The 13,708-nt window shown below is 46.1% G+C and overlaps 1 protein-coding gene across 2 annotated transcripts in view; it reads left to right on the forward strand.

The window, feature by feature from the left end:
* The first annotated feature begins 12,280 nt into the window (after positions 1–12,280).
* The window catches only part of SERPINE2 (serpin family E member 2), a 39,005-nt gene continuing 37,577 nt past the window's right edge, over positions 12,281–13,708 (forward strand). The window contains exon 1 of one of the 2 annotated variants that reach the window (XM_048864746.2): positions 12,281–12,425. The gene's annotated coding sequence lies outside the window, so the exon portion shown is untranslated. The remainder of the gene's footprint in view (positions 12,426–13,708) is intronic. The other variant, XM_048864747.2, reaches the window with a different exon arrangement.

The following is a 13,708-nucleotide window of genomic DNA, read 5'->3' on the forward strand; positions in this document are numbered from 1 at the left end:
CTCCCTCAGGGCTTTTGGGCAGTTAAGTCCTGTATAGTTTCTGCATATGGGATGCGGCCACCGGATTGTAGTGGCAGCTGGTATCCCCTCTCCTGCTTTCTCTGGTGGTGGTGTTATGGCTCAGTGTAGGGAATCTGCGAGTGATCCGTGTGATCTCCTGGGGTTCTCTCCTCCCAGCTGTGATTTCCACAGACAGTTCTGTGGTCAGTCTGTCCATCAGGGTGTCAAAGTCTCGAAGTTGTCAGCCTTCGCAGCTCCTCTGTCCAGGCGGTTTGCCACGGCGTGGTGACCCTCGCTTGCGGTCGTCATCCCTCCTGCCGTGCTGTCTTCGTAGATTCAGGAGCTGCGGGGTCGAACTGCGGCCTTGTTGTCTCTTGGAGTGGTGAGCAGCGTTTGGGTGGATCTTGAGGTGGGGGGTCTTGGTGCAGTGTGGGGGGGCAGCTCTCAGTGTCTCTGAGGCAGCGCTGGCTCTTTCAGGAGGGAGGCAGGTTCTGGAAACACCGGTGCTGGACTTTGTGGGGATATGGTCCTGTCCGGAAGCGCTGGGGACAGTGCTGGTTCTTCTGCAGGTAGTATCCAGCTTGTGAGGTCCTCGATGGGCACAGGATTTTTTCACGGTTGGGGTCTCACTGGACAACCCTGGAGGAGATGTTGGCTCTCCCAGGGGTGCGGTGCCGCTGTGGGATCTGGGGGCTGTGGGAGGCTCCTCCGTCGGCTGGATCTCGCTGGGTGGCCTGGGAAGCAGAGCTGGGTGCTCCTTCGGCAGGGCAGTATGAGGTTACCTGTGGGGGAGCGCTGCCCCATCTCGCATTCATGTTGTGCTGGATGGTCTCTATGAGGTCGCTGAGGCGTCTGGTGAGGTTGCTGACTTGCAAGATGGCAGTAATCCCCCTCACGGCAGGGTTCAGCGTGAGATTCTGGAGGCAGGGCTAGCTCTTTTAGTGGCGTTGTCCTGTCGGTCGGTCCTCGAGGCATAGGTCGGCTGGCAATTGGTCCCCGCTTCCCCTCGGCTGGCAGTTGTGGCTCTGGGGACACTGGCTGGGGTGCTGAAGCCAGAGCATTGTTGGGGGTTAGAGTAGGCACCCGCAGGGTGTCAGTAGAATTGGCCATCCCCATCGTGAGGGGTCCCTTGCATGTGGTTTGATGATACTTACATTTCTTTTGAGTCTCAAAGGGTAGGCCGCAGTGGCTACACCAGAAGGCAGTCTGCTTGTTGTGGGCTTTCCGAATGTGCTTGCTGAGGGCCCCGAAGGTCTGGACTCCATGGAAGGGAAAGCAGAAAGGGCAGAGGAGGAGGCCCTTAGAATTGGGTATGGGAGGTAGGTGTAGTCATCTTCCCTTACCTCACCCTCTCTGGGGCAGACTTCTGTTGTGCCTGCAGGTTCGCTGAGTGGTTCCTCTCAGTCTTGCAGAGTAGCTTGAAGAGATGAAGTTCTGGGGCGGGGGCTAGACTTGCTGGCTGTGATATCTCTTTGCCTGATAGGACAACGTGCAGCATCGAGATCCAGGGCCATGGAGTGTGTTCCCCTTGGAACAGCCTTCCTCCAGCCAGCAGGACAATAAGTAGCATCGGGGTCCTGGTTTGAGGAAGTGGTTCTTTCGGGAGTATCCCTCTCTGGAGCAGCAGGGCAGCGATCCACATCCTGGTCCTGAGTCGTTGGCGGGGCTCCTCTGGTAGCATCCTTCTCAGAAGTAACAGGGCAGCGATCGGCATCCTGGTCCTGGGTCGTCATGGGGGCTTCCTCAGTAGAAGCCTTCTCAGGGGCAGCAGGGCAACGATCAGCATCCTGGTCCTGGGTCATCGCGGGGCTCCTCTGGTAGCAGCCTGCTCAGGAGTAGTAGGGTGATTAGTAGCATCTGGGTCCTGGGCAGTGGGAGAGGGTCTCCACGGGTCCTTCTCCTCCTGAAGAGCTGGTGAGATGTTGTTGCTCCTGGCTGTGAGGTCTAGAAGAGCCATCCTCGTGGCACAAGATCTCCCTGCAGAAGTATTCCTGGGGGTGTTCTTCAGCAAGGCGCTGAATTTTTTCATCCTTGCTGGTCACCCACATCTTCCTAGAAGTGGCGAGAGTGGTCTTCGAGGTTGGTTCCTCCTGAGTTTTCTGGGAGGCAGTAGATGCAGGAGCAGCACCCGCTGAAGGTTTCTGCGGAGCCAGCAAAGGAGCGATCCTCTGTCTGTCCTGGAGCATAGTGGTCTTCCTTCCTAGTTCTGGGGTCCATGATAGAGAAAATAAATTTTAGGAAGTGAGTGTAGTTCTGTGATTCAGTCCATTAAACTGATAAGAACAGATTTAAAAATTTTGTTAAAGCTAATGTTTAAAATCAAATTTACACAAATTAAGAGAGAAGATACTGTACATCTGGGGTCAGGCTTGAGTTATGACTTTCAAGTGCATCCACTCTGCATCATACCTCTTTTTTTTCTCTCCCATAATCTGTTGGTACCATTTGGAATCCAACATAGTTTTTTCATTCTCCTTAGTCTCAGTTGTTCTCTTAAGATCCGAGAAGAGTGCTGGAAGGCAGATATATTAGTCCCAGGATAAGCAGGTCCCTTTTCCCTTGGTAGCTAAACAGGGGTTACTCTAGGTTAATTAGGACAACTGGGGCCAATCAAGGGCCTGCCAGAACCTGTTAAAAGCCCCCCCTCCAGCCAGATAGGGGTGCGTGATAGGAGCTGAGGGAGGAAGGTGAGCTACTGGAGAGCTGAGCAGTGCAGACACCGACAAGCATTAGGAGAGAAGCCACACAGGTACAGAGGTAAAGAGTGGGAGAATCCCCACCCAATAGGATGGACGGCTCTTCCGGGCCCCGGAGGTCTGAGGGAAGAGACTGAACCAGGTGTCTGGTCTGTTGCCACCATGCCCGGAAGGGCTGCCAGAGACTGAGAGGCTCCTCTCCCCGGCAGGGAGGCCAGGAGGAACTCTGCTCCAACAGGGTGTGGACAGTAAACCCCGGGGCATGCGGAAAATTCTGAGGGAAAAGAGGAATACCCCAGACTGCTGCTAAATGGAAGCACGGGACCCACCAAGGCGGAGAGGAAGCTTTGTCACACTAGTCTATAATTCCCGGGGTTGTCCTCATTCCCCTTTGTATAGATTGGCACTATATTTGCCCTTTTCCAGTCTTCTGGAATCTCCTCTGTCTTCCATGACTTTTCAAAGATAATCACCAATGGTTTAAATATCTCCTCAGTCAGCTCCTTGAGTATTCTAGGATGCATTTAATCAGGCCCTGGTGACTTGAAGACATCTAATTTGTCCAAGTAATTTTTAACTTGTTCTTTCTCCATTTTAGCCTCTTCTGATCCTACCTCATTTTCCCTGGCATTCACTATGTTACATGTCCAATCACCACCAACCTTCTTGGTGAAAACTGAAACAAAGAAGTCATTAAGTGCACCTCTGCTATTTCCACACTTTCTGATATTATTCCCCCCCCCCCCCCCCCACATTGAGTAATGGTCCTACCCTGTACTTGGTCTTCCTCTTGTTTCTAATGTATTTGTAGAATGTTTTCTTGTTACCCTATATGTCTCTAGCTAGTTTGATATTGTTTTGTGCCTTGGCCTTTCTAATTTTGTCCCTACATACTTGTGTTATTTGTTTATATTCATCCTTTGTAATTGAACCTAGTTTCCACTTTTTGTAGGACTCTTTTTTATTTTTAGATCATTGAAGATATCCTGGTTAAGCCAGAGTGGTCTCTTGCCATACTTCCAGTCTTTCCTATGCATTGGGATAGTTTGCTCTTGTGCCCTTAATAATGTCTCTCTGAAAAACTGCCAACTGTCTTCTATTGTTTTTCCCTTTAGACTTGCTTCCCATGGGATCTTACCTACCAGCTCCCTGAGTTTGCTGAAGTCTGCCTTCTTGAAATCCATTGTCTTTATTTTGCTATTCTCCCTCCTACCATTCCTTAGAATCATGAACTCTATCATTTCATGTCTCAAATGTACATTTCTGGTCATGTCTTTCATAGGCTTCCTTAATGCAATGAGCCATACTATTCCACCGTTGATTACTGTCTTCCTGACAGCCCCTCTTGACTGCTTGTTCAAGACGTTTTTTTTCCTCTATTGCCCATATCCTCCTGTCTTCACTGACTTGACTCTGACTTTCAAGTGCATCCATTCTGCATCGTGCCTCTTTTTTTCTCTCCCATAATCTGATGGTACCATTTGGAATCTAACATTGTTTTTTCATTCTCCTTAGTCTCAGTTGTTCTCCATCAGCTCTGTGATAGAATCCAGAAACAAACTCTCCCTCTGCAATAGAAAGCTGTTCATCCAATGTGGAATATTTGTTTGAAATCACTACCACATGACTATTAGCAATCACTTCACCATGAAAGTTATCTATATGGCAGTGTTTTGATGCAATAAATACCCATCTCTGGAACTTTATTAAATAGAACATCATTGTTATTCAGAGTTAATGATCATGTTCCGGAGCAAGATTAGCACCCCCTAAATAAATACATGTATATCCCAGATGAGTTTAGTCAAGGATTTCTGTACTAGCAAGTGATGCAAGGTTGCACTGTCACTCGATAGAGGTCAAAATCAATACTTACGGCAATTCTTGTGCTGAAACCAGGTAGCTATAAAAATAATCCATGTGCAGAAGCACATTCTAATAAACATGCACCATGATCTGATCTCTCTTCTAGTAAATTGTGTGATCCCTGTACCAGTTCAAATCCAGTTCTTTCATGGCCAGTTCGCATGCTTATATCTCTCCAGATGATATCTTCAGGGTGACATACTAGATACGTCATCTAACATAGAATGAAAAGCATCTTTTTCAGCATTAGGCCTTGAATTGTTTGGCACATTTGCAATAATAACTACCACATAGCACCATTTTCAGTTTGAAGGTAGGACATCAGGTGTGGAGAATAAGCCTGCCAAATCAGTAGTGCAGATTGTGCCCTCGGGGAAGAACCAGAGCAACACAGTGTGACCTATGCTGATAAATCACAGTGTGACAGAGTGCTGAGGCCTGACTGGTGGGTCAGCACTCTGATCACTGTAGCCTCAATTAGTTTCCCCGGTGATGACTGATTTGAGAAATTAGCTAATCAGAAGGAGAGATAAGGACCTAATTAGCCCTCATCTGGCTAATCTGATAAAAGCTAAGAAGAAAGTGTTAAGGAGGGTAGCTGAGTCCCGACTGAAAGAGCTCTCAAGACAGGGAGACCTCTCTTCCACCTCTGGCCCTGGAAATGAGGTACTGAAAGACATAGGGATTAAAAACTGTGATGTTGCACTGTACTGGTGTTGGTGGAAGGGTTTGGAATCAAATTATTGGCTGAAAGCTAAAAGAAAGTGGGTGCGAGCAGGTTCTGGGGCAGCAGAGGATGGGGGCCTGGCGACAATCAAAAGTCCGACCCAATACTCAGGGGCGCAATGCCTAAATATCTTTACACGTTAGGGACTCAGTCTATGAAATCCTCTCTCTATGTCCCTTTGGAGTTGTTTTAAAGACTATGCACAAAGCTTTTCTCTTGGGACCAGTACATCTTAGACTATTTTGGTTTCTCTTGTTACACCTTTTAGATTGTTTGTTTGTTTTCTTTTTGCCCATGTTAATTAGTTCAAGTATTATTTGAAACTGAATATCAGATTGTGTTAGGTTGAGCAGCCCACATAGAAATAATGTCCTTGCTCTGATAACTGCTTCTGGTGAGCTACAGCTCACTTCACGAAAGCTTATGCTCAAATAAATTTGTTAGTCTCTAAGGTGCCACAAGTACTCCTTTTCTTTTTGCGAATAGACTAACACGGCTGCTATTCTGAAACTTGTCATTTTAATTACAATAGTAAAAAAAACTTGCTTCCAAAGTCTTTCTGTCCATCCCTTTCTCCCTTCACCACCTCCACCCTCTCCCCCCTGCCCGTTCCCCATTGAAGAGAGCCCTTAAAGGGACAACACCCCTTTCCTTCCAGATAGCTGGACAAAGAGTTTCCCTTTCTTTACTTCTGACTATCTGATGAACTAGTTTGAAGAGAACCCTCCAGCAAAATCAGTACCTAGTAAGATATAAAATCCTTTGTTATGCCTAAAATCTTTGGAAACATTTTTTAAAGTTGGTGAAATTTCATAAACATGTCTTGTTATGGAGAGCACACAAAGTAAATTAGTGTTTCCTTTTTCTAAAAGCAATGAACATTGTTATGAACACACTAAACCTCTGTGACTGATTAATTTAAAATAATGTCTTTGTTTCAGTGAGTTAAATATGTAGTAATCTGGAATGATTACTTTATGAAGGCTTAAGAGTACATTTAAAATATAAAATCAGCTTAGAAATACTGATTAAGAAAATGTAAAACAGAGAAGAGTTGCATCATATATTCCATAATATTTAATGTTGTATTCAGCAAGACAGCTGACTCACCCTTACTACAATGTTTTTGCCAATAAATCTCTGACAAACTTCAGGGCATATCAAGAAACCTGTGACTGACATTTTTTATTCCCAAGTTTAGTGTTTTTAATTGGGTACCTTCTGCATGCCCAGTCTGCACCCATCTGGCATGCAGTGAAAAACATGCTCCAATTTCTTTCTGTGAGCCCGGGCTGCCGTCGGGCATAGGGGCATCAGTTTAATAATACTGTATTAGGGCCCCATTAATCCTAAAGACGGCCCTGCTTAGGACTACCATTTGCTTTTTTTGTGCTTAAGTCTGGGTCCACTGACTTTCTTTCACAGAGGCCAGCTAGCCCATTATTTTTCGTTAGTGCCAAGTCTGCTCTGTTGCCTTCTTCTGGGTCTGGAGTTGGCTCCCTTACCTTCTCTTTTCCCCAGTAATCCAAAGAAGTAGGCAGGCCTTTCCTGCCTGGCAACACCTGTTAAGAAGGTCACAATGTGCCAGGTGTGAACACAGTGGATGACATGGGTGGAGTATATTTCAAAGTATAAATATAATCCTTAAATCTAATCCACAGTGGGTTCCTCTCCCCCATGACAGGAATGTGCCCCAACATCAAATCACAGGAAACAGTGGTCAGTCAAAGATAAAAGAATTACTTCCACTGCTCACATCTTTAATCCCAACTGGAAAACAAGATCCAGAGAAAAGAACGAGGAGTACTTGTGGCACTTTAGAGACTAACAAATTTATTTGAGCATAAGCTTTCGTGGGCTAAAACCCATTTCCTCGGATGCATGCAGTGGAAAATACAGTGGAAGATCCAGAGAGTGGCCAGCTATACGTGTTGAGCTGGAACCCAGCTGGAATAGCTGCATGAATGTCATGTTAGGAAGCTAGAAATCACTTTTCAGTTATCTCCAGTGGACACTGAAGTCACCCAAAATAATATGTTTGATGACTTCATTGTGCCTCCAGAGAGAAACTCTACTCAGCCGCAGATTCTGAGTACAAGCAGGCAACCCATTCTAATTCCATCCTGAGGCTCTCACACAAGATGGACTTTATCACTTCTAGGTTTGAAGCAGCACCTATATCTGATTGAGCCATAAAAATCTTCTGAAAAGGGACTAAGCTTCTTTTAAATGTACTCTCACCACAATTATACACACATATTCTGCTAATAACCCCTTAATGGATTTCAACCTATTTCAGGAAACCATTGTTTAGTAATGGATCTCGCTGATCCTTGACTATGCCAAACACAGATGAGCCAATTAGCCTTCAAAAAACCTAGGTGATATTGCTCACTCCAGCTTTGTATTGAGTATGAACTCTAAAAAAGCAAAAATTCTTATCTCTGTTAACATAATTCTTATTGCTGCGTTCAAGTGTCCCACATTGTTGTTTTCATTTACAGGCCTATTATAACCCACGTCACTAATACTAATAGTTAGATTTCTTCAGATAAATAAGAACTTAGCTGATAAGTGATGTTATCTGATTCCTGTCAATGAGCAAAAGCATAGCAGCTAACACTGTGCTTACAGATTAAGGGACAGAGTGGAAAACTTTTTAATCTTATCCTCATCCAAAACTCAGCCAAATGGTTTGGGGTCCAATCTTGGTCTCATACACCAGTGTAAATCAGAGAAACTCCATTCAAGTTAACATACCCCATGAATGATGGATTTGGTCTTAGATCGGATTACTTGTTGTTGGGTTTTATTTATGTTTTGTAAATAGCTGCTGTGTGCTATATATTATATTTTGTCAGTAGTCTGGAGTATGTTATTTCTCAACCAGTGGTTCATGTCTCTGGGGGGTTACAGGCAATTAGGGGGTTGCGAGGTACTGAAAATTTTATTACAGTCTAAAGGACAGAAAATCTCACTCCCTCACTTCCTGCACACACACTCTTCAAATTCAAGTATTTTCTACCAAGGTCTCAAAATGCATATAAATAAATTATATAGGCTTTTCATTGTAATCATTGATACTTTTTTTCTTTTATAGCAAATGCAAGGGGGTTGAAACATTTTTGATTTTGAATAAAGAATTGCCATCTGAAAAGGTTTAGCAACACTAATCTAAACCTTTTAACCTCAGCAGATGGCAGCATTCATAGATACCAAAAAATAGGCATTCTCCAAAATTAGGTAGTGGATAGACACAGGGTGTAGTCTGACAGACAATCTTGTCAGTTTTAGACTTACTTGTATTTGAATCAATTTTCCCATATTACGTTGATTTTTTTCCCTTTTGAATCTGATAACATGTCACATTTTTCCATCATGACAAGAGATATTTTGCTATAAGTGAAATAGAAATTACTGACATTTTCTGAAGCCTTATTAGTGGCTGTATGTGACTTTAACCCTGTCCCTTCAAAATGACTAGGTCTCATCTGACAAAGCTATCTGATTCTAAGTATAGCCTTGTAACATTAGATATGAGTATGAAGTTTTCTTTTATATACATATGTTTATATTAAATTCTGGTGCACATAAGTACCTTCATACAAATGAATTCAAATAATAATAATTCAATTCAGACCTATATACAAATTCAGGGCAAAATCCTGTCATCCTTACTAAGGGAAAACTTCTGTTGAAGTCACTGGAGTTTTTGCCTAAGTAAAGACCTCAGGATTTGGTGCATTAATTTTAGCCTACATACAAAATCAATCAGTGCTAATACAAAATAACTAACAGGAGTGATTCATGATGTTTTCTTTACATACCTGCACGAGTGTTAATAATTTACTTTATAATAGGTACAAGTACAATTATGTAAGGCCATTAATGTATTAGAAAAATAGTGATTACTTATCTGGGCTAGAGGTGGCTGCCCTCTTCTACACCATCTTATACTGACAGTGCACCATGGCAACCAGAAAGTGGAAGGAAGAAGGCTGCTTTCTGGCAGCATAAGTCCAAGGCTTTGCTTACGCTGAGCTGGGAACTGTGCTACCCAAACTGGGTTTTAAATACAACTGAAAACCATTTCATGCTAATTTAGTTGAAACACTCTTGGTCTTGTTAACATCTGTGTTTAAACTAGAAACAGACCTAGAGTGAAAAATTTGGATTCAGATCCAAACTTTGCCAAAGTTTGAGGATATTTGAAGCTGGGGTTTTGGTTTGTCTTTAGAGAGTAAGGGGTACTTGCTAGTGGTCCACACAGCTGGCCAGTCACTTGGTTCTGGCTCCCCCTCCTCCTTATTCCCAGAAGCTAAATTGCATTAAAGTGTTGCTAAAAATCCATTCCTAATATTAGTTTTCCACATAGTTTTTACAGGGATGTTCTGTAATCATGAAAGGAAGGTGAAAGGGTCTGCATGATCACTCAGAAGGAGAAGAATGCATCCATGAGATTATTTCCATATTAACATTTGGTCCACATGAAGAAAGAGTTTGAGAATCAGTGTGCGTGACAAATGTCAAACTACTTGAAATTCAAGGGTTTTTGCATTTTCCTCTAAATGGGTCCATTTTTGTAGAAAATGTCACTAAAGTGTGCACATTTTTGTAGAAAATGTCACTAAAGTGTGCACATTTTTGAGGGGGGAAGAGCATTTCTGAGTGGAAATAAGCAAAAATGGGCCATGTATTGAACAATGGTGGCATTTGTATTGAACACTTGCAAAAATACTAATTTTGGTTGATACTGCTAATAAAGCAAAACATTATGGAACATTGTCTTCCCCAAATCCCAGTCCTTACTGCCTCACCACTGGCTCCCCTCTCATGAGTTGTTCTGGATGAGTTGTTCTGGAACTGGGGGCATTTCAGAGATGGGAGAGGAGATTCTCCACAGTGCAGACTGGTACAGGGATTCTGAGCTGCTCCAGACTGTGGAACAATCCATAAGCAGCCCTGAGGAGGCTGCCATAAATTAAAGCATCCTCTGGCTGTCCTAGTTTATGCTGGGTTGTATATTGGCTCCCAGAGCAATACAGAAATCCAAGAGCATAAAGATGGTTTAAAGCACCTTTGTCCCTCTCTCTTGCTGGGCTGCATCTCCTTTGATGAGCCTGTAAAATGAAAAAAATTGTAACTTTCAAACAGCTCTAATGTGTAACAATGACTGCTACACTCCACTACGCTCATAGGATGCCTATTTGTTTAGTTTGCAAATGACCCACGTGGTATTAACAGGGCTGTCAGGATCCTCAGGGCTGTCAGCCAATGTTAAGATTAATGTGCATTTCCCAGTATAATACTTCCTCCTTGTCACACTTCCATAGATGGCATCAAAATGTAAGGGAAGGGCCAAAGCCCCTTCAAACCAGGAAATTAGCCAGCTCCCGTCACTAACAGTAGCACCTGTGACATAGAACACATGAGACTGAACACACACACCCAGGGTGAGTGTCTTAGCGTGACAAAGTGTATGTGTGAGACAAGGTGGCTGAGGTAATATCTTTTATTGGACCAGCTTCTGTTGGTGAGAGAGACAAGCATTGGAGCTTACACAGAGCTCTTCTTCAAGTCTATTTACGAACTCTGTGCAAACTCGAAAGCTTGTCTCTCTCACCAACTGAAGTTGGTCCAATAAAAAATATTACCTCACCCCCTTTGTCTCTCTAATGACCTGGGACTGACATAACTACAGCAACTCTGCATGCTTTATTCACTGCTGGACTAACAGGTTTGGGAGGGGAAATGATAATCTCACCTGCAAATAAAGTAAGGAAGTTAATAAGGCAAGAAGGGAACAGTTAGGGACAAGCAAGGAGGATTCTCTGAGGCTAGAGATGGGGGAATTTAGGACAGGAGTGGAGTGATTGCACACACAGGCATGAGGGGAAGAAGTCTCTGGGAAGGGTTTCTTACCCAGGCAAAAGGGGAGAGTATTTTGGATTGGGGTTCTCCTAGGCAGGTGGAGTGGTGAGTCTGAGGTAAAGGTGGGCAACCTCTCACACATGCAAGAAGGTGAAGAATGTGGGGCAGGGAGGGAATGGGGAGGAGTTTGGAAAAGGTGGGTGGTTGCTTCCTTTGTCTGGTAAGGGTGGAGTATAGCACTATCATGGGTAGGGAAGGAGAACAGAGTGGAGGCACTATTGAATATTTTACTTCCTAAAGTTTCTTCATTTTATTAGAGTTTATTTTCAAACTTTTCCTAGCAACTGTAGTGTCAGGAATTTTTTGAGATTTAGATTGCATAGCTTCCATATTGCCCATGTGCTTCAATCCCTCTGCTCTTTCTTGCTCTGCTGTAGAACTACAGGGGGGAAGGGGTAGAGTTTGGAGAAGGGGTGGGCAAGGATATAGGGTTTTATATTCTGAAACCTGCTGCTCTTGTGAGGGTGTGGGGAAGGCTTGCTGCTGACTCCACATCATGTTTCTATGCAGGAGATGTGAGCAGGGACCTTCACATTGGGTGTATGGATACCAAGTCCTTCCTCCAGGACAGACTGCAGCCCAGGAGCAGTGGTCAGGTGAGGGGTGATGTCCCAGCCTCCCCAGACCAGCAGTGGTGGTCTGTGCTCCAGCTACCTCACACAAGGGTTGAAGGCAATGGTGGGGGTCGGGAGGCGGGGGCTGGGGGGGAGAGGTATGGATTATTTTAACATGGCACTGCGAGAGGGGGGAGTTTGGGGTAAGGCACAAGGGGGCAGGCTGTTTCTGGGTGGCAATGGAGTAGGGGAGTGAGTGGAATAGGTTTATGGGAAGGGTGGGGGGGGTCTCAAAAGAGCTGCTTGGGATGAGAACAGGAGTCAGGATCTGTCTCGGAGAGGACGAACCTGGCTCAGAGGGGCGAGGGTAAGATGAAGGCCAGGTGTGGACCCGTGGAGGCTGGGGGCGTGGTTTCCCTCAGAAGGGGCGGGGCTTGGGTAGGCGGAAGCGTTTTGGCTGGGGCGGGAGCGGGGTCTCGTCGAGAGGGCAGGATCGGGGCGGGGCTCTGCTCGCGCCGCCCGCTCCCCTCAGGCGGGGATAAATCGCGAGGGCGGCAGCCGCGCTGCTCAGTTGCTGAGGGGATTTAAAGGGACCGGAGCCGCGGCGGAGCCTGGGCTGCGCACACCGGGCACTCGCAGCGAGGAGAGTAGGTGAGCGTCCCGCTCGGGAAGCCCCGGCCCAGCCCTGGGGCAGCCGGAGCCCCACCCCCCTGTGTGAGTGCGTGGGCCAGTGCCCGCTGCTAGCTCCGGGGCGGGCGCGGTCCTGCCCGGAGAGCCGGCTGTCTCGGTGCCCTGGAGTCGCGCTGAGCCCGCTTCGAGGATGGGGGTCGTTACCCGCCTCCTGGCCGCCGGCGCCCCCTCCCCCCCGATTCCTAGGGTCCTGCGTCCCCTGAGCCTGCCGCCCTGGTGCGCGGTCCTCTTCTCCCCTGCAGATCCCCGTGGCCCCGGGAGTAAGGGGTCCGGCCCCCGCGGCTGCCCATCGCCTGCCTCCGCTGGGGGAACCTCTCTCCCCACCCCCACTTCCTATCCCCCCTGTTACCGTCCCCTGCTGGCGCAAGGCGGCTAGCGCTGGAGAGAGCGTCTGAGTCCTGCCTCCCATCCGTACCCTGCCCTTTCCTGGCCAGAGACTTTCCTGGAGCTGCCCTGCAGGAGGGCTTCTCTACACTCAGCTCTTCCCTACTGGCGCTAAGGTTAGGTCAGCCGCATTAAGGGTTGTGCCAGTGGGAGCCTAGTGTAGACGAGGTGCTTACAGCTGCCTGTGCTTTTTGTCACCTCTGTTGCCTGACACAGGGGTGTTGGAACAGTTTTTATAGTGGGGGTGCTGAGAGCCTTTGAACCAAACTCTAAATCCTGTTATTGATGGAATCCACTTCAACCTAAGGGGTGCTGCTGCATCCCAGGCTCCCCTAGTTCCACCCCCTGTGGCCTTAGAGTGACATAGGGGTAAAAGCACCAGCAGCCACATGGGAGCTTTGTCTACGTTACACCACTGTGACTACTGTCAGTGTTGAAAACCGTGGAAAATTGCTTGTAGAGGGCCTCGGGTAGACACTGCTGAACATCTGTGTTGGTGCTAATATCGGAATAGTGACAGTAAGGAGGCCCATAAAAGACTATGGACTAGATTCTGCTCTCACTGACTCCCAGTGTAACCCCACTAAAGGTAGTGGGCTTATATTGGTCTTAAACAGATGTAAGGATGAAGAGAATAGGACCTCTTTAGGAAAGGACAAGAGAGGGAGCTATTGGATAAACACTTGGTACAAATCTTACAATGCAGCTTTGTATTGTGGCTTGTACTGTGTCTTCAGAACACTATCATTGCCATTAAAGAAGAATTACAAAGTTAAAATAGAAAAACGAGAGCAGAGGTGTACTCTGAGGTACAAGCGGGAGGGAAACATATTTTTTCTGATTATACTTGGAAATAGGTG

This window comes from Caretta caretta, chromosome 9 (assembly GCF_965140235.1).
Source record: "Caretta caretta isolate rCarCar2 chromosome 9, rCarCar1.hap1, whole genome shotgun sequence".
NCBI lineage: Eukaryota > Metazoa > Chordata > Testudines > Cheloniidae > Caretta > Caretta caretta.